The 19,420-nt window shown below is 31.4% G+C and overlaps 1 pseudogene; it reads left to right on the top strand.

Annotated features, from left to right (window-relative positions):
• Positions 1–985: 985 nt before the first annotated feature.
• LOC129900032 (2-hydroxyisoflavanone dehydratase-like) lies at positions 986–19,325 on the top strand (annotated as a pseudogene).
• The last annotated feature ends 95 nt before the right edge of the window (positions 19,326–19,420 follow it).

The following is a 19,420-nucleotide window of genomic DNA, read 5'->3' as shown; positions in this document are numbered from 1 at the left end:
AACATTGTTCAAGGCTAAAGTTTTTTTCAGAAGTTAATTTAAGTAAAAAATTTTCTTTACCCATAACTCCAGCAGTAGTGGAGTTACCCATGTATACACATTCACCATTAGTGGACTCCTCAAAATCGTTGAATAACTCCTTATTGGTACAAAAATGCCTTGAAGCGCCTGTGTCCAACAACTAGTCAATCTTGTTAGCCACCAGATCTGCCTCAACGACTACAGCAGCAATCACTTCATCACCCTCAGCAATATGAGATTGGGCATCACTTTGTCTTTTCTGCTTCGAGTTTTGTCCTTTTCTTTGATAGCACTAGGCAGCCTTGTGATCAAGTTTTTCACAGACAAAAGAAGAAACTTTAGATTTTTTAATTTGACTCTCCGGCTTGTTAAAGTGATTTTTCTTCTTCACATGTTCCTTTTTCAGGACTTTCTTCTGTTTGCCTTTGAACCTGTCTTTCACAACATTACCAGAAGATTCCACAAGATTATCTTTAGAAGAATTCAAAGAAAGAATTTTCATCTTATCTTTGAGACGGCTCGCCTCTTTAGTCTTCATGTGACTAATAAGTTCTTGGAAAGTTAAATTCTTTTTCTTATGTTTTAATTGATTTCTATAATCACTCCAAGACGGTGGAATTTTTCAAGTAGAACATTAGACTAAAATTTCTCACACATCTTCATGTCCTCGTTGAGAACATCAGCAGTCAAGTTCTCATTTTTGTGAACTTGTTCCATGATTGACTTATTATCAACCATTAGAAATTTAATCCACTGATCGACAACATATTTTTTCTTTCTTGCATCGTCGGCATCATATTTCTTTTTCAAACTATCTCATATTTCCTTAGCAGATTTATTAGCAACAAATAAATCAAATAAGGAATTAGTCATATGGTTTAGCAAATGTCCTCTTACAGTTCTATTATCCTTTTCAAACTTCTTCTTACCAGCATCATCAACAGCCACAAAATTACTAGAATCAATGGCGGTGTTAGAACCATCTGCAGGAGGTTCATTAAATAAAGGGATAATACAGAAGTACCCCCTCAATTATAACCGAAATCACTAGAGCACACCTTAACTATACATTAGTCATATTACCCTCCTGAATTATTTTAAAGTGTAATAAACACATTCTAAAACCTATATAATCACTCACATGAAGGGAGGTGCTTTACACTCGCCTTCACATCATCCTTACGTTAGTATCACGTCACTAAACCGTCATATCTAAAAAAATTAAAAAATCATCATATCTAAAAAAGATTAAAAATCATCAGATCTAAAAAAATTAAAAAAATTGTTTGATCTAAAAAAAATAAAAAATTGTTAGATCTAAAAAAAATTAAAAAGGAATTTAATTTAAATTGTGCTCGCCATATATTGCCTAAACTAAATCTCTAATATGCAAAAAAAAATCAAAATTCATGTTAAGTGTTTGAGTAGAAAAGAAAAAAAAGAGAAAGAAAAAATTTTCCGATATTATACAAATTGATGAAATGTCTGGAAATAGACCACCGACAATTTAAGTATGTTGTGAAAAAATATTTATATTTCTAAAAAGGATAAAGTTGGGCTCTATTTCATAATGAAAATAAGAAATTTTAACTAAAAAGATATCAACTTAAGTTTTAATATTAACTACTTATGTGTATTAATTAATAATGAAAATGTCCAATTGAAAATGGACATGTGTCCAAATTAATCAGATTTTAATATTTTTTTTCGTCTCTCACGTGCCTCCAAGAGAGTGAACACACTCTCTGTACCACCTCAGCACTGAAGGGTGTGTTTATTACACTTTAAAATAACTCGGAGGTGGGGGTTGGGGGAAGGTGTAACACCCTAAAAATTTCTACGCCAAGACTCGTAGCATTTTTCATGTACGTATAGGATCGAACTCTACGACTTTGAAGTGCATTCATGAGTTAGGATCAATTCCTAAGTAATTTAAGGGTATTATATGTGGTTTAGGGTCATAAGGGATCCCTAAAACCAAGTCGAGTCCAAAGAATTAGTCTCGACCAAGTTTCCGAATGAGTTCGTATAAGGGTCAACTTTCAACGATCATATCTCCTGGAATATAGATAATTGGGTGGACCATGACCTATCAAATTAAAGGTCTTCGAGTCTTCTTTCCAACGCCACCAAGATTACAATTTTTGGAGTTCGGAGTCAAAAGTTATGACCATTTTACCACAAACTATCTCTGCAGAATTTCAGGCAAACTAGCCTCAGTAGTTTGGGTGCTGGCGCGTCGCGCCAGCTATAGCGCCAGCAGTTCTTTTGCCTATTTTCCAGATTTTTTGATGAAGGGCAACTTGGGCATTTTCCCTAAATGTATATACACGAACTTGGGCATGTTTGGGAGTCATTTTTCAGCCTTTCACCTCTCTAAAGAACCCTAAACTTCATCCTCTTCTCTCTCAAATAATCCCCTCCAATTTTTCTATCAAACTCAAGGATTCAAGGCCCCTCATTGAAGACCAAGAATTCTCCAAATCTTCTTCAAGTTCCTCCATAAGGTATGTGGGTTTTCATCCATGGATTCTTCCACCCATGGAGCCCAAAAATTTTCTCAATCTAGTATTTCCATTTTAAATGATGAAATCTTATGTTATTTTACATAATGGTTCGAAATGCATAGATTATGGTATATTTAGATTTATTTACTCCTATTGATATATATGCATATTGACTCTTGATTTCAAGCGATAAGAAATTTTATGGATTTTCATACAATGATTCCAAATGTATAGATTCTTGAATATTTGAAGTTTATTACCTATATTAACTTATGTTGATTCTTATTTACATGAAATAGATGGTTTATTAAGGCACTTATATGAAGGCTTGAAAGTAGTTTTAAAGTGCATATGGTGGGTTATTTTTAAGATGTTTGATTTGATGCATTCATATCGCTCTCATGCATACATGTATTCTTTTAAATGTATTTGAAAGTTATATGAAATGAACCCACCTAGTCTTCTTATGTTGAAATGAAGTTGGATTGAAAGTTTGACTCTAAATGAAAGTTTATGAAGCAAATGCCTATATTTAAGGGAGTCTTGTGAAATGATTGAATAATTGATTGATAAAAGGGCTTCTTAGCCAAATTAAGGTTTCAATGTGAAAGGACAATTTTCACATTGAATCAAATGAAATGTCTTTATGAAATGCTTGATTGATAAAAGGGCTTCTTATCCAAATTAAGGTTTCAATGTGAAAGGACAATTCTCACATTGAATCAAATGAAATGTCTTTATGAAATGCTTGATTGATAAAAGGGCTTCTTAGCCAAATTAAGGTTTCAATGTGAAAGGACAATTCTCACATTGAATCAAATGAAATGTTTAAGGTTATGATATGGCATGTTTGACCTCCCTATAAGCCGTCAATGCTTTTGAACATTTTCCCAAAATGGAAGGTCCGATTAGCATGGTACCCGAAATGCCATCACTAATTGTAGACCTAATTTTCTTATAAACCAAGGTTCATTAGTAGAACGGTAAATAGGGCATGGTAGTCATGATGATATTATAAACCAAAGGTTTTAATGAGCTATTCCACCGATAATGATTTGATGTCTAAAGTCATACAATGTTTATGTTATTATGATATATAAATGTTATTCCGTGGGATTTGACCTAGCACCGAATGTAGCATGTAGATGGGGACTCAACCTAAGGGGTCCTTAAGTAAAGTCTCATGTTGCATTAACTACGTGCCACCATAGGATCCCTTGTCGGCTAGGCCTTTGTAGCCACCAAATGTTAAATAATTAAATATAATCTGAATGGAGTTCTACCTGGCAAGTAGTCTCCCCGTGCCAACGTAGGGGCTTATGTTGGATTCCTTGTAATAGCTCGCATGGTCTTAAATGTCGGTTATGGTCATTTCCCCATAAAAATAAATATTTTAAGGTTTCCTATGATGATGTCTAACGCATTCATTCACTTATGCATATTGATTTCTCATGTCCCTCTTATGTTCTTCATTTCATAGCATACTCACATACTTAGTACATTCAAAGTACTAACGCATACTTTTGCCTACATGATATCACCATGTAGGAACCGACGTCGCTCATCGATCTCCTCCACGTGGCTAACTCGTATTAGTTTGAAGATTTGCTTGTGGTGAGTTCCCATGTTTCGGGAACAACATCCTTTTTATTCTAAGCTTTTGTTATGTAAAATAGTAAGACTTTTATTAAAGCTTTTCATGGCACTTATATTGAGGGTGAGCTAGGGACATGTCATAGCCCCCGCCAAGTTTATTAGTAGAGGTATGTTTGGACATAAATGGATGAAATGTTTTTATTTCCGCTTATTATTGTTTATCATTACCAATGAAATGCTTAATGAATGCTAAGAGGCTTGGGTGAGGTACCTCCGGGTGTCTCATTCGCCGTGTCACGTCTAGGCCCTGGGCTTGGGTCGTGACAGAAGGGGAGGTAATAGGACTCATGTATAGTTAAAGTGTGTCCTAACGATTTCGGTTATAGTTAAGGGAGGTACTTGTATATTATCCCTTAAATAAAACATGATCAATTTCTAGTTATTCAAAGAAAATTAGGAGCTTTTGTGACCAACGTTTAAAATTATTTCCATTCAAAGGCTCAATCTTTGAATTGTCTGAAAAGTTTTGTTCAATGAAATAGCCATTTATCAATATTGTATGTAGGGAAATCGCTTTCAAATTGTTGGCAAAAATACTACAATATTGATATTGGATTAGAATTATAAAGTAGTAAATAACTTATTACAAACTCTATGTCGTGCCAAGCCACTGCCTTGAAAGCGATTTCGGCCTCCGATGCAAATCGTTGTAGCCGGTCTCTCCCCAAAGTTCCTAGTTACTTTCAAACACGTGCACTCGTGGCTAAAAGTTTGGAGTTGAACAAATGCTATTGCCCAGAAATTCTCAAATAATAGGAAGAATGATTATTTGAGACAATGAAGGAATTGATGAAAGAGTGATAAATGAAAGAGAGGCTTTTGTATTTTATTTTTCATATATTTAGCTCACAAATGATACTCCTTAAATAGAAAAATCATTTATGTTTCCATCCATCATAAGAACGTAAGAAGTTTAAGTTCAATTAATCAAATGAAACATTACTCTTGCTTTAATTCATAATGCAAAGTAACTTCAAGTATTCTAAATAGTTCACCTCTTTTCTTACAAAGTTAAGAAACTGTCAACTTGAATAAATGTGAACCATTTATGAAGAAGTAACTCTCCATTCCACCTATACTTAAGACTTAGGAATATTTACATAGATTAATTACGGAGAGTTATAAAATGTTATTTATCCTTTGGATTAAATAAAAAAGAAATAATATCCACAATTTATATACAATTTGGTTTGATTATCTCTTTTTTTCGTTAAATTCTAATTAAATTTTATCTGTTTGAAAAATAAACACTAAAATCAAACTAAACCAAAAAGTGCTGATTTTTTTCTTCGATTTGATTTGATTTTCGTTTATGGTTTGAGTTTTTAGTTTCCATGAACATCCCTAGCTTACACACACATTCAAGGTGCGTTTGGCACGAAGGACAATATTTTTCATAGAAAATATTTTCTAGAAAAATAAGTGTGTTTCTTACTTATTTTCTTGTGATTGAAACGTAATTAAAAAATTATTACTCTAATACTATTTGTATATAATCTAGACAAATATTATGAGAGATTGTGATGGGGATGGGGGTAGTAGGGTGAAGATGCGGTGTGTTGGAGTGGGAAGTACACAATCAATGTGGAATGCCAATTGTGGAAAAAAAAATCCTTAGATAGGATATTTTGCTCATTTTCAAATAACTTTTTTTTCGAGAAAAAATATTCTTTTTAACTTTTTGACCAATTGAATATGAAAAAACTAAAAGGTATCTTCCTCCGTATCTAACACACCCTTAAATAAATTAATTCGTGATGCCCATCTTGCTACTCCCTGTGACTGGCATGTTATGAGTGTCTATCTTTTGATACTATAATTAGCAATGTTAACATTAAAATTGATTTAACAATTTTAGGAAATAAAAAAAAACTTTGACATGAAAAGCATGAAAAGACATTAAAAACACTTTGGAATAATGATACCTAGTTGACATCAAAGGTCATATATATGTTTTGCTTTACAGACAAATTATGTACTAGGTACTTTGATGGAATCTTATGTGCATTTTATATATGTGTGGAATCTGCACTGTAGCTTTATATTTATATGAAACATGTATGTAAGTATAAATTTAATCGACTTTATGAGAATTGATTAATGATGGATTAATGTAGAGATTTTTTTTTAGTATAACTTACATAAATCTCATAGTTTTAAGAGCTAATTACATTATATTTCTATTCTTTTTCAAATTACAAAAATTCCTTATTTTTTGAGAAACTCAGATATATAAGTCATCTTCTCTGATACATAGCGATGTTTTTAATGCTGTTGCGGTAAAAAAGAAAAATTAATGGAAGATCTGTTAATTAAATATTTTGCTACGTTTAAAAAGAAAAAAAAATAAAGAAAGCATAAATTATGAAAAAACTTTATTGGCAAAATTCTTCTTCCCATTCTTTCAAAAACACTCTCAATTTTTGAATCAAAATTGTCGACAAATTGTACTGATACAACATCAATCTGTCGATCTTGTTGAAACATTTCAAAATCTAAAAAAGTGAGATGAGTTATGAACGATACAAAAGTGATGGAATTGTTGTTCGTCAAAATATTGATTTTGTGAATCTCAAATCAGTCATTGCAGCTGAATAAGAGATCAATGAGTTGAGTAAAAATTTAAAGATACGATACATCGTAGAAGGTAATTCATCTCCAATAATTATTAGGAATGACATAGGAGTAAAACTGTACGTTGAGGTGAAGAAACAAGAGCTTGAATTTTCAATGTATCCGCCAAATGATACAACAGACAAAAAGATTGAGGAGATACATAGCTTTGATGGAACATCCATACCTTTATAATGTTGTGTAATCATTTTTTGAATTGTATTCTCAAGATGGGTAGATTTATCATGATACATTACTATTTATGTATCTTCTTTAAATTGATAAGTACTGCACATTCTATTAGATATATTAAATAAGTAATTGTTGCCCATAAGATGTTTGATTTGAGATCGATATACTATTCTGTGGTAGTCGCTATGTATCAAATACATTTAGTATAAATTCGAATTTATGTACCATGCCCAAAAAATTAGTGCATGATACATTACTATTTATATATATTATTTTGTTTTAAAATATTATATTTTATAAAAGATACATTATACATGTAATTGTTGTCAATAGCATTTTTTTGTGTGTGATACATAACACAATGATGAGTTAATATATATATGATACATGTAATAAAGTTTGAAAACTATTGAATTTGATATATATTATGTATCATGTACATATCAATTAATTTGATACGCAGTTTTTTAGCTATAGAACATTAGGATTTATGTATCAAGTGTATTTATTGGGTAATGTGCACATACACATAACCTTCTAATTTGAATAAGTATGAACAAAAATTAAAAACTATAAATACATAACAACAACTGATGAAAGAAAACAATGATGAAGAAATCTTTTTACACTTTCTCCTTTGATCTGTATCAACTCCATAACTTTTTTTCACTTTCAACAATGGCGTCACCCATGGTTCTCGACCCAAAGTCTTTATCGAAACCACTAGCAACTCAACCTTTTTCCCTATTTTTGGACTTTTTTCACAGTCGATTTTGAAGTTGAAAATGCATCATTCTTCGACTAATTGAGTAATCATAATACTAAAAGATAGAGCACCATCCATATATATCATAAATTTGCATATTTTATGTATCAGAAAAGAGTGTTTAAATCATGATACATTAGGATATGCATATATCTAATGTATCAGAAACAACTATCAGAACAGAGTATTTAAATAATGATACAATGGGACATGCACACATTTATTGTATCAGAAACAACTAAAAACGATAGATTAGAGCGAGAAATTACAGATGCAACTTTTCTAACCTTTTTAGGGATTCTTTCTACAGTCACTTTAGAAGACAAAAGTACATCATTTTTTGACTTTGACTTCTCGATATTTTGATTCGTCGTTGATAATGTATCGTGCAATTAATTGGATCTGTTTTCAGCCCAACCATCGTCCTCAGAATTATGAACACGATCAATGTTAAGTAAGTTTAACTGAGTAATGTCAATGTTGAAAGAAGGAGCATCATCCATAAGTATCAGGACTTTGAATATGCAAAATAATAAATAAAAAAAAGACAAGGATCTGTCAGTTAGAGAAGAAGAACCGAGTTTGAAACAAATATTTCTCGAGAAATTGAAGTAGTGAATGAAAGATGAAGAACTTCTCTTACTTTTCTTAGAATTTGAAATTAATTAGGAAAACTTGAAGAAAAGGTTGTAAATGAAATTGCCTGAAATGAAGGTTGTAGTTTAGGCGTGATTTTAGGACAATTCAAAAGGAAATAGGAAGGTGAAGGTTGTGTATTTGAAAATTAGAGAGAGAAAGGAAAGAATAGAGATTTGTGAAAAAAATTTAAATGGTAGAGATTTTTAAAAAATATGATAAATAAATTGTGTATTTATGTAATTTTTTCCTTTTTGTATGCTTTGCTTGTTGCAATATTGCAAGTAGGCATTTTCAATTATACATAGTTAATAAATGATCGAACATGAATATATGAGAAAAGAAATACTGTTATTCTTTTGACTAGTGATTTGTACAACTACACCAAAAACATTTTGGTATATAAATTTGTATATATATATTATTTATGTAACGGTACGGTATATATGAGTCATTTTTTGTTATGAGAATTTATCAATTTTGAAACGTAAAGTTGAAGAATATATAAGAGAATTTTTCCTTATATAAATTGTAGACTTGTATATCCAATTTATATATGTCACTGTTAAACCATACTCATTTAAATATCTTTGATTCTTATTTTCAAGTTTATTTTTTTGCAAGTCTAAAAGATTGTTCTTTAATTTTTCATTACAAATTTTTGTTGAAGCTCATTATAGTATTTTGAGCAAACTTCATAAAATACGTTAGTATAGGTACTAATTACCCAATAAAGTGAGAGTTTCAAATTTTATATATTTTGTCCGAGTTTTGGTTTGGATACACTGTATTTCAAGAGTGATTCGCGTAAAACTGAATACACTGCCTCTCTAACTCACATCTCTTCCCTCTCTCGTTCCTCTCCTTTATTTTGTATGTGTTTCACAAATATATGTATTTGTGTATCTAGTATCAGTTTCTACGAGTGTATCTAGTAGAATATAAAAGCATATATTTAATTATATAAGATAAACTTGTATCAATTATACAAATGTATCCGTGTACCCGATATCAATTTTGAAAGCATGTATTTGACCATATATGTATAAGCTTGTATCAATTTCTACGAGTGTATCTGTGTATCCAGTATTAATTTCACAATTATCAGTTTATATGAATCCAATATCAATTTCACCCTAGTGTATCCAATATCAATTTCATCTAGTTTATACAATATCAATTTCATCTAGTGTATCTGATATCAAATATCTAGAGTTCAATACCAGATATAGTGTATTTAGAGACAAACTTGGACAGTGTATATATAATGTATCCAATGTGTAGGTGCATAAATCTTTATATTTGTTTATCAAATATATATATATATATATATATATATATATATATATATATATATATATATATATATATATATATATATATATATCGTGCGATTCATAAGAGAGGGAGGGGGGAGGAGAAAAGGTGAGTGTGAGAGAGACGAACGAAAGAGAGTTTGAGCGAAAGAGGGTTTATGCAATTAGCTTGAAAATTATGACAATAATATGTGATTGTGTAATTTTTAAAAGTAGCATGTGGTTTAGTAGAAATACTAGAAATGTTCGTTTAGTTATTTAATTTTTCATAGTATTTTTCTGTTATATTTCTCAAGCCTAGTTGAGACACTTAGGCCTGTCAAAGCCCAACTTGTTGAATCAATCAAACATCAGCCATTAATAACCATTTTGCAAATTGGGCTTTTCAAGTATCCATTGCCTCTTTCCACTCTTACATCTTTATGTTTTGGGTTTAACACATATGTGCACCCCTCCACAAAATAGGAGCAACAATTGAAAATTATGATAGCCAGTATAATTACTGTATAATCAACACGTATATATTATACATAATCTTTATATTTATTATACACTTGTGCCCTAAGTATACACCAACAACAACTACAAACGGTTACCCCTACATCAATGGATGAAAATATTTTCAATCACCTTACTAAAATATGTAAATTTTACCTAAATCTCATAGTGATTCTTTTCAATTACACTCTATTCCTACTTTTTTAAAAAATTACCCGAAATCCCTTCTTTTTGATAGAATCCGGATACATCATGTACATCCTAATATATCACGTAAATGATGTATTCGATCGATACATTGTGTAAAGTGATGTATCCGCGTCCTGATACATCACGTAAATGATGTATTCGATCGATACATCGCATAAAGTGATGTATCTGACGTCCTGATACATCACGTAAAGTGATGTATCCGACTAATACATGGCGTACAGTGATGTATCAGAGAATAGAAAAGAGTAGGAATTTTTGTACAAATGGTAGAAAATTTTTAAAAATATGGTAAACTAAGTTGTATATTTAGGTAATTTTTCCCTAAAATATTAAGATCACAACTTTTTTTAGATGTGCGTGAAAACAAGTGGTCGATTAATTAATTAGATCATATAGATAGGTAAATTATAGGAAAAATTTCATGTATGGCAAACCTTTTAAGCATAATAACTTCATATGAGTATAGCTTTCCTAATTACTTATAATGGTAAATTTATGTTTCCTATGGTCTATATGTATATCTATCGAATTGTATATGTATATTTGTCAAAAAATTATATATATGTAACTAGTATACATATGTGTTTGTATATCTGGCAAGCGAGATTAAGAGTGAGGAGGAGAGAGGGAAGACATAGGCGAGCAAGAGACGAATTGTATATGTATATCTGTCGAATTATATATGTATATTTATCAAAAAAGTTGTATAATAGTAATTGATATACATATATATTTGTATATCCAACAAGTGAGATTTTTTATACCGCGTAAATAGATAGCTATGTGTGCTGCGAGCCGTAATTATTTTAAACTATACCCTAAACGCATAGTATAGTAGCAAGGTTTGTCATACCGCGTAATTTTCCTAAATAATATCTAAGTTGTTCTCTAGATTATGCATAAGACGTGATGCCAATTAGTGTCCGTTTGAACAGGCTAATAAAAAGTAACTTATCAGACAAAAGCTAAAAGCGATAAATAGGGATACACTACTTTTGGCTTATTTTAAAACTTTTGTGGCCTAAAGATAAGTGCTTAAAAACACTTTTTAACTTTTCCAAACGCGTTCAAAACTACAAAAAAAAGTACATAAAAGCTAGTCAAAAGAACCTAAAAATAAGCTAATCCAAACACGTTAATGTGGTTTAAATGTCTCCAATATGTTAAGATCATCTCCCTAGTACTATACTTCCTTCATCCACTTTTATTTGCGTCGTGTTCAGTATATTAAAAATAAATGTCCATTTTTTACTTGTCTTATTTAAAAAATTAAAAGATAATTTATTACTTAGTTCCTAATTTATCCTTATTACTAACTATAGTTATTTTTCAAATATTGAGTTTATTATATTCAAAGATTGATATAATAAAATGGCATAATACATAAATTGGACTCTTAAATTGGCTTTAAAATATAATTTTGACCTGTAACTTTGACAGTGCACAAGTAGACATTTTAGCTATCTCAATACTTAAACAAAAAAACAATCGAATATTGAAGCCAAAACGTGTGATATGCAAATGCTCTGACGTGAATTAGTGAGTCACTCAGTGGCTGCCAACTAATCTATATTATATTAAAAGTGTGAAGGTCCTTAAAATGTTGTTTGAACTTTTTGCCATTAATTAAAAGACTTCGCTTTTGACAAAATAGTCTTTTCACCATTTTCGTTCAATTATTATATTATTATTTTATTAATAATATCAAATATTACCTATAATAAACATAATAAAAAATTAAATGAAGAAGATTTTCTTATGATTAAATTTCTACATGGATAACGTTTTTCCAACTAATAGATTTGACCCAAAAAAATAGTCAAAAAACTTTCAAAATAATAGATAATTTCTTTTAACTGTTAATTTTCTTTTATTTTCCTTTCTTTCCTGAAAATACTATGTGTATTGCTTCTAAGAAATTGTACAAAAAATAATCTAGGACATAGGAGCCCATAATTATGGACTCCTAATTGGAGATGTCAACCTTTTCGATGTTGATGAATGTGCAAGTCGACGTCTAAACAAAATCGTAGCCACTGTAACAGCTTAGAAGCACATATAATATTTGCAACAACAATAATAACATACGTATATGCAGAACTTATTCCTAATTTTTTGTTAGTATTTTTGTGGAATAGGAGGTTGTTTTCGATAGATAAAATAATCAAATAAAAGGATAATATAAAAAAAAACTTATCAAAATCCATACTTGTTTGAACTGACCATATTATACAAAAAAATAATAATAAATTAGATTTGGTCTACACAAAAACAGGAACTCTTGATTATTAAACCATGAAATCAGAGAGAAAAATAATAATTTTACAATTGCGGTTTAAGAAATTTACATGTGATTTTATAAGTAAGAGCCCGTTTGGATTGACTTATAAGTTACTTATAAGTTGTTTTCAATTTTTTAGAGTGTTTGACTAGCTAACCTTTTTTTTTATAACCAGGGGTTAAGCCGCTCACCCCCAAGCTGTATTATACATAAAACAGAGAAAATACAGGGAGGGGGCATAGACCTAACCTCCAGTCCTATGGTGGTTCATAAGCCGGCCATTCTACTAAGGTCAGCCAACTCATCCCCGATACATGCACACGAAAAGAAAAACTAAAAACTATGCACCTAAAGGAGAGGACTCCTCTCGACACAAAGAAACTAGGAAAGCATAAATAGGGGAGAACACTGTAATTGGGTGCTCAATCCAAGGATGCAAAATGAAATAGTAGATCATGGAGGCTTTTTAATCCGTTTGGTCTTCCTCCGTCTGAAGCTGGGCAGGCCGACTCTATCTAGCATGTAGTATCCTCGAGTACCAGGAGGTAGCTGCTGGAGGGTGGTGTAGTGGCCTGGAGTGGTAAGAATGTGACTGTGCTTGGAGAGAGCATCCGCGGTGAAGCTTGCCTCCCTGTATACATGCCTGCAAGAAAAGAAAGCAAATAATTTGAAAATAACAACAAGGTCATGAGTTACCTGGTGAAGGCTCCACTGAGGTTTCATTTGATGATTGATCTATTTAGTGAGCAACTCCAAGTCAACTTCTAGGATAACGTACTGAAAGCCCTTTTGAATGCACCATTTAAGCCCATAAACTGCCGCCTCTAGTTCGGCTTGATTGTTGGTTCCCTCCTCTAACGGTATGGCGTAGGCGAAGATGAGTTTACCTATGTGATCTCTTAAGATTCCACCCCCTTCCCCAGTTGCCCCCGGATTACCCAACGCACTGCCGTCAGTGTTCAACTTGACGAAACCTAGTTGTGGCTTAATCCACGAGACTTTGGTGATCTTCATCTCATGAGTACACTTATCTATACAGGAGATGGTGTGGATCCAGTTCGAAGGCCAATGGATATAGGGGTACGCGACTCTAAGGAGATTTGAGATGTCCTTGAAAATTGCAAATTTCACTCTCGCCAAACTAGAACTCTTCCCCCCGTATTTGCTCGCGCACCTATTCTTCCACAAATTCCAACATATAAATATTAGGGTGGAGTGGAGGATAAGTTTGTGAGCTTCTGTGCGGTACTTGCGAAGCCACCAACTCATAACAAGAGGTTTGAGGGGTGTGGCTTCATGCCTTATGCCTAGGGAATCTGAGAAGTAGCGCCAAATATTCCTAGCGAATTGGCCAGTGCTGAAAATGTGCTCTATGGTATCCGGACCTGGAATGTGGCAGCAACAACATGGAGTGGAATCATAGCCGAATGTAGTTAGTTTTTCCTCCGTTGGCAGCTTGCCTCTAAAAGCCCTCCACAACAAAAAGGAGCATTTAAAGGGGATGTTTTTGTGCCAAGTGTAATAGTCAGAAAATATCTTGGTCCGGTGTTCCCTGACAACCTGCCATGCCGAGAAACATGTGAAGTTCCCATTGGTATTAGGCTTCCAAATGGCCTGATCGGGTGTGTTTCCTTGCAGCTGAATTGTGGAAGAAGTAATGAGAGGGACGAGTTGCGCTGGTGCCAACTGATTTAGCATATCGATGTTCCATTGCCCATTTATAAGAAAATCAGCCACCCTCGCATTGCTTGCGTTTCCCAATTCCTGCCTATAGTTGGTTAAGGGGCCGATACCTAGCCAATCGTCCCACCAAAAATAACACGAACCCGAGTGAAGCCTCCATTGAATGTGAGGTTCAGCAATGTGTTTGTTGTGCATCATGTGTTTTCATACAAGCGACTGGCCAGAATGGAATTTTTTCGTGATGGGGTTGGCTCTCTGACAGTATTTGGCTCTAAGGAACTCACCCCACAACGTTGGTTTAGCTCTAAAGATCCACCATTGCTTGAACTGGAGAGATTTACACACATCTGTAGTTCTCCTCAACCCAATACCTCCTTCGTCATATGGATAACAAAGTTTTTTCCATGAAGCCCAATGGTATTTTTTCTTGTTATCCTTCCACCCCCCAAAAATATCAGCGGTGACTAGCTAACTCAAAATTCATTTTGTGCTTAAAATAAGCCATAATAAATAATTGAGTTTATCTGAATTACTTATTTTAAGCAGCTTATAAGTTGAAAACAACTTATAAGTCAAAAACACCTATTTTTTTAACTTATAAGCAGTTTTCAACTTATAAGTTATTCAAAATAAGTCCATTCAAACAGGCTCTAAGTTTGACATGAGTTGAAACTAAATCTACCTCTGTTTTACTATCGGGTCAAAATTCCTAAACAAAGAAGAAGTTGAAGAATTCTAAACCTAAATGACTATCCACGACGATATAGATATTTATCATGAGATGTAAATTAAAAATTCTTACATTTTTTCTAAATATAGTTTTAAAAGATTTAAGAAGTATAATTTTAGTCAATTTTTAAGTACTAAATAATAGGAGTAGAATTTTTTTTTCATTTTTTAAGTTTTTTTTTGCTATATTTGTTTTGACGTTCTATTTTTTTTTACCTTTTTTTGCTGGCCTCTTTTTTTGGACCCTTTGCTGCAATTTTAAAAAAAAAAAACTTTTTTGCCTATTATTTTGAAAGATTTTTGACTATTTTTTTAGATCAAGTCTATTTTAGTTGGAAAAGGATTTTTGTGTTGGAATTTAACTATGATAAGAAGATCTTCTTTATTTTTTTTATTATATTTATTATAATAAATATTTAATATCATTAAAATAATGGTATATTAATTGAAGAAAAATGGTAAAAAGATGATTTTGTCTAAAGCGGAGTCTTTTAATGAAGGACAAAAAATTCATTCAATATTTTAAGGATCTTCATGCTTTTAATATAGTACTAGTGTCAATGAAAGTTCTTTGCACGTTACTCCTTATCAATTATCATACAAAAAATAACCTCGATAACTAATTGTGAGTCCCATCCTGACATCCAATTCGGGACTCGACTCCGACATCCTACCTCGACATCCGGCACCTGAATGGAGACTCAACTTCCAAACCAAGACTCGATCCCAACTTTCGACCCAGGACCCGATACAACACTCATCCCAATTGATTTTTTCTGATAAGATTTTTAATGAGACAACATTTAAAGCGTATTATGAGATGTGTGTACTCTTTTTTCTTCATTGGAATTTTTCTCATTGAGTTTTTCCCAATAAGGTTTTAATGAGACACTTATCTATGCACATTCAAGGGGGAGTTATAAATCCACTGAATGTGTGGATTGTCCATTTAGTTAATACATAAACTTCTTATATTCATCTATACATATTCCCTAGGTTCTATGAACCATTTTGGATAAGAATGTATTCATTAATTTGGGCATTTAACATAGTGACTTTTGGAATGATTTATCAATCTATAAACAAGATTGTCATTCACCATTGTAAGGGACACTTAAACATATGAATAAGATGATCTCTACATTCTACTATCTATATCTTTGTCTATAAGTCTTGTTCTATATCACTTATGCTTTACAATAACCCCATATTTTTGTTTATTATCAACAAAATGGAGAGGTACCCTCTCAATTTTTCTGTTTGTTTTATATTACTCTCCCAATTTTAATTTATTTATTTAATTTTAATTTAATACAAAGTCTTTTTTTAATAAAAAGAAAAATTTTAAAATTTATGGTATTAAACTAAAGATATGTACAATGTATTAAAATATCCTCTAGTTTTATAATCTAAATATGTCAAGTGAAAAGTTCAAATTAAAAAAAAAAATAGAAAAGAGATATTCTTTTTCAAAAAGATTAGAAAAAAAAAAAGCAAGACAAACAAATTAAAATAAAAAATTTAATAAAATGGACTGCAATAAGGGGCTGATGTCATTATGTTAATAAAAAATGACATGAAGATATGTTAATGAATCGGTCCACTAAGAAAACAAGCAGGGACTTGAAAATGAAATAAAAAAATAAAAAGACTCAACCATCTTCCAAAAAAAAATGTAACTATGTTGAAAAGACAATTATCTTTGCAAATATATTTGAACGGAATTAAATATATTTGTTATAATCATTGTTATTCAATATATGTCGATCCGTTTCTCGGCACAGTTTCCAATATGTGATCCCAACAGGTACGCAGGCCAATCATCTTCGATGGATATTTATTTTTAATAATGCAAGATAACATCAATCATAATTAATCAATCAAAAAAATAAAATACTACTTTTTGCCCTTTTGTCCCGATCCTTTCTCTATAGCTATAAATGACACCCCTCATTTTTATTTTTATTTTTATAATAAATTGGGGACACGAAAAAGGAAAATGAAGAGGGGTTCTATCATAGAAAATTAAATTCTAGGTGAAAGATCACCCAATTAATTAAGTTTTTAAGGTTCGCCGATAAAACCCCTCATTTTATTTTAAGGAAATGAGATCTATTATCCTCTTGCAATTTGAATAGAAGTAAAAATAATTTTTTCAATCTTTTAGTGTAAAAATGAAGATACAACTAGAAATTAAAAAAATTTCTCAATCATTTTTCATCGAATCAACTCATTAGGAAAAAGTACGGTGGAAACATATTTTCACCAACATAGTGGATAACTTCTTAATTTTTTTATGAAAAAATATTATTATTTTTTCCTTTTTACCGATTCAATCAAATTTTCTGTGAGAATAGTCACTGACATTTTTCAGGATGAAATTCAATAAAAAATAGTGTTTTTTAATAGTGAGATCTCTTATAAAAAATTATAAAATAAACAAAAAATAATAAAAGGAATAGAAAATTATTTCTCCCTCTTATTTTTGGCAAGAGTCTCGAACTACTAAAAACAAGCAAATAATGTTTAGAGTTTGTTTGAAATTATTATTAAAAATTGCTCATTTTAGAAGTATTTCAGAATAGTACTTTTGAAAAATAACAATTTGTATTTGACTAACTCATTTGAAAAGTGTTTTTGATAATCAAATTGTATTTGACTAATCCTTTTTAAAATATGCTTTTGACAAATATCAATGAATTTTTAATATTAAGATTATTTTATAAAGATAAATTATCTTAAATATCTATATAATTTTTTTAATTAAATTTATATTTTTATTAAATGAAAATGTACTTATTCAAATTTTCAATCAATACTATACATCGATAAATAAAAAATAAATTAAATATTGATATAATATTAACATGATGAGTTAAATATAATTACAAATATCAAGTAAAATAAATTTAAAAACCATTCTACACATTAAATCACTATATACAAAAAATTCACCATAAAAATAAATAAAAAGAAGGCATATATTGATAAATATGAATATATGAAGGGATTTTTTAGTTTTGAAAAATTGTTTCTACTCCTTTTAAAAGTAGTTTTACTAATTGACCAAACTTCTTGATTTTTCAAAAAACTAATAATATATTTTTCTCAAAATAAGTATTTTTGATCTCCCGGAGAAATATGGGGAGTCCACTCATACCAATCTAATGATATAAAATCCCAAAGGGTGAGTTCAATGTTTTTGACATCCAATTCTCATAAGCCCCTCAGTACTAATTGTTTAGTCGTCATGGAAAACAATGAGGTGGTTAAAGATGTCTATCCTTTCTTTCGAGTCTATAAAGATGGTCGAGTTGAGCGTTTCAAGGATGTATATGGTACATTTTACCTTCCACCATCACAAACAAGTAATGGTGTCTCTTCCAAAGACATTACCATCTCGCCTGTTGTCTCTGCGAGGCTCTATCTTCCAAACAACACATGTACTCCCGAACAAAAGCTTCCCGTATTAGTCTATTACCACGGTGGAGGACTAGTTATCGAATCCCATTTTTCCAATTGGACCTATCGTTACGTAAATCTCTTAGCTTCACAATTGAATGCCATTTCATATCCGTAAACTATAGGTTAGCCCCAGAGAATGACGTGCCAACAATCTATGATGATTGTTGGACTGCACTCCAATGGGTCACGTCCCATGCTAATAAAGACGATTCCATTACTAGTACTTTTACCAATTATGATCCATGGTTAAAAACCTATGGTGATTTTGATAAATTCTTCTTAGTTGGGGATAGTGCGGGTGGCAATATAGTTTTTACTATGACAATGAGAGGCAGTACACAAAGTTTAAATTGCGATGTGAGAATATGTAGTTCAATTCTTGCTTTTCCATATTTCTTGATCGAAAATATCGATCAAGAGGGCATACCTTATAAGGTTTGGATAAACATTCGTCCACCACTCGAACCAGCATTATCTGCTATTGATAGTCCAACGTTTAATCCACTTGCTAAAAATGCTCCCAGTTTATCGGTGTTGGGCTGCTCAAGACTTTTAGTATGTATCGCGGAGAAAGATGAGTACATTTCTGGAGAAATGTTGATTCGATTTGTTGAAGGTGTGAATGGAAAGGAGAATTGAAGGTTACTGAACTTGAAGAAGTTGGTCATTCGTTTCAAATATATAAACCTGAATGTGAGAAAGCTGAAGATATGATGATGCATTAAACTTCTTTTATTCACAACAAGTGATCAGAACCAAATAAATGAATAAATTTTATATTGTAATGTGAGAAAGCTGAAGATATGATGATGCATTATGCTTCTTTTATTCACAACAAGTGATC

Source organism: Solanum dulcamara, chromosome 8 (assembly GCF_947179165.1).
Source record: "Solanum dulcamara chromosome 8, daSolDulc1.2, whole genome shotgun sequence".
NCBI lineage: Eukaryota > Viridiplantae > Streptophyta > Magnoliopsida > Solanales > Solanaceae > Solanum > Solanum dulcamara.
The sequence above is the reverse complement of the archived record's forward strand: the minus strand, read 5'-3'. Positions and strand labels throughout refer to the sequence as shown.